We start from the raw sequence: 2,723 nt of genomic DNA, 5'->3' as shown, positions 1-2,723 counted from the left end.
GTTCAAGTCCTGGTCCTGGTGGCTTGCTTTCTCTCTCTCTCCCTCTGTATGTGTCTCTCTCTGGTCAAATTAAAAATAAATGAATGAATAAATAAAGTTAAATAATTATTTTTAAAAAGGAATATATTCAATAATAAAACATACTAGGGTTTTTTAAAAAGTTTACAGAAAATGTGTATGATGGATGTTGATGTCCTGCTTCTGACTGTGTGATGCTCGAAGCTGAGCGAGCTCTGAAGTGTCCGGAGGCATCCCGGTGTCCACGGCGGTAACCTCATCAGCCCACCAAGATGGCGATGCAAGCGGCCAAGAGGGCGAACATTTGACTTCCACCTGAAGTAAATCGCATTTTGTATATAAGAAATTTGCCATACAAAATCACAGCTGAAGAAATGTATGATATATTTGGGAAATACAGACCTATTTGTCAGATCAGAGTGGGGAACACACCTGAAACTAGAGGAACAGCTTATGTGGTATATGAAGACATCTTTGATGCCAAGAATATGTGTGATCACCTGTCAGGATTCTATGTTTGTAGCAGATACCTTGTGGGTTTGTACTATAATGCCAACAGGGCATTTCAGAAGATGGACACAAAGAAGAAGGAGGAACAGCTGAAGCTTCTCAAGGAGAAATATGGCATCAACACAGGCCCACCAAAATCAACATTTTCCACACTTTCATTTTGGACTAAAATGCAGGAATGACTACCCTTGCCACCTCCCCTCTTTTTCTTTTTAATTAATAGAGAATATTGTGATTTCTTATTGGAGATTTAAAAGGTCCTATTTGAAACTCTGATAGATACTAGAACGTAATATGTTAATAAACTGGTAGATTTTTATAAAAGAAACAAACAAAAAATACCCCCCAAAAAACAAACAAAAAAAGGAAAATGTTTCTGATGAAAAAAATGTATGGATTTCCAAAATTATCTTGTAATTTAAATCTGTATTTTTGAAGTTCCCTTGTGTGTCACTACACATAAGGCCACCATACATTTTGTTTTTCTTTTTGGATAGGAATGTGTGAAAATGAATGGTCACAATTCTTGTATTTTTATGGTGCAAACTCGTATACATATTATAAACAGAGATTTGTCTGTGTTTAATGCTTAATGCATCCCAGCTATTAGTAATAAAAAACAAATTTTGTTCAACCAAGCTGGAACAAAGGCTGAATTATCTTTTTATTCTCCCTATAAAAATCATATTACAAAATCATTGTCATATGAAGAAGTGATCAAGTCTGTGCAGCCAAGTAATGCAGGACAAAATGTTATGGAGGTATGCCAGGCAATTAATTAATAAACATACTGGGTTATTTTTCTGTTCTTTGTAATGTGTGTGGCATTTGGCAGCCTACAAATATATAATTTGTGGTGATTCCTTTTCTCCTTTTAAGAACATGTCCACTTTCATTTTGTGTTCTAGTCTGTAAAGAGTGCTCCACCAACTCGAAGAGCCCCGAGTTCTGCACTGCCTGGGCCCAGCAGGCTCCAGCTATGTGCCTTTTCAGCACGTTAATCTTCTTTAAACTGCATCATAGCTGGGCATGATAGGACCCGCTCATCATTTAAGTCACTTTTCCAGGGTGAGTGATAAGTGCTGGCCTGGATTCACACTCAGTCCAGCCTGGACTCTCCACACCCCGTGTTCACACAGAGCAGTGTGACGACTCTTGGGCTTCTCATTATGCCAGTGTGATTCCTTTTCTTTCTTTCCTTCTCTTTTGTTCTTTCTTTTCTGAGTTTTTTTTTTTTTTTTTTTTTTTTGTGTTTTTTTTTTTTTTTTTTTTTTTTCTTGCTATAGGGCATGTGTGCTTTCTGGATAGACAGAGACAGCAAGACAGAAAATGAGAAATCACCCCCCAGGAGGGATGACCACGCCACAATCCCTTCTCCTCTATTCTCCTTCTGGGATCTTTGGCAAGCACGCATACCCAAAGTGAATTTGAAGCCACCGGTCCAGGTCTTGAACCATGGTTGGCCATGTAAGAGTCCAGCAATGTAATCACTACGTCATCTGCTGGTCCCAAGTGACTCCTTTTCTTACTTAAGACTACTCTTGATGCCTGTCCTTTCACATGGCATTTGGCAACTCTCTTACTGCCTTCATGGTAGTATTTTTTTGTTCCAATAATGGTCCCTTCATTTTCAAACATTTCTGGTAGATGGTAAAGGCCATTCTCAACCCTTCCACTTTCTCTGTCCTCCCACTGTCCTCCTGGAGCTCATGAAAGAGGCTTCTCTGTTTCCGTCCCATAAGTCAGCGGTCCCCCTGTCTCTACTCACGCACTCAAGTCTATGTTCAGTTTCAAGATTTGTGGAACTTAGTTTCCAAATACCTTTCTGCTTCTGTCCTTTTTCTCTTCCCCTCTGTCCCTTCTTCGTTAGCACCTCTTTCCTTGCCTGGAGGAACTCAGTGACCTCCTACTTGGTTTTCTTGGTCTTACTCTTCTTTAATCTGTTCTCAACAATACTTCCATCTGAATATTAATCTGATCCTGTTACCCTCCTGTTTAAAATTGTTCAAGTCACTCGTTTATCATCTAACACATCCTTACTGAGACGATAGTTTGAGCTGAGCAATGGGAGATACAGCAGAGAACAAAGCAAAAATGCCAGTTCCCGTGGAGCTCACATTTTAGGACTAGGCAGGCAATGCACAACATTTGTAAGATATATATATATACACACACACACACACACATATATACAT

The 2,723-nt window shown here is 39.2% G+C and overlaps 1 pseudogene; it reads left to right on the top strand.

Annotated features, from left to right (window-relative positions):
• The first annotated feature begins 269 nt into the window (after positions 1 to 269).
• Positions 270 to 710, top strand: LOC102491588 (splicing factor 3B subunit 6 pseudogene; annotated as a pseudogene).
• The last annotated feature ends 2,013 nt before the right edge of the window (positions 711 to 2,723 follow it).

This window comes from Tupaia chinensis, unplaced genomic scaffold, assembly GCF_000334495.1.
Source record: "Tupaia chinensis unplaced genomic scaffold, TupChi_1.0 Scaffold000314_1, whole genome shotgun sequence".
NCBI classification, from domain to species: Eukaryota; Metazoa; Chordata; class Mammalia; order Scandentia; family Tupaiidae; genus Tupaia; species Tupaia belangeri.
The sequence above is the reverse complement of the archived record's forward strand: the minus strand, read 5'-3'. Positions and strand labels throughout refer to the sequence as shown.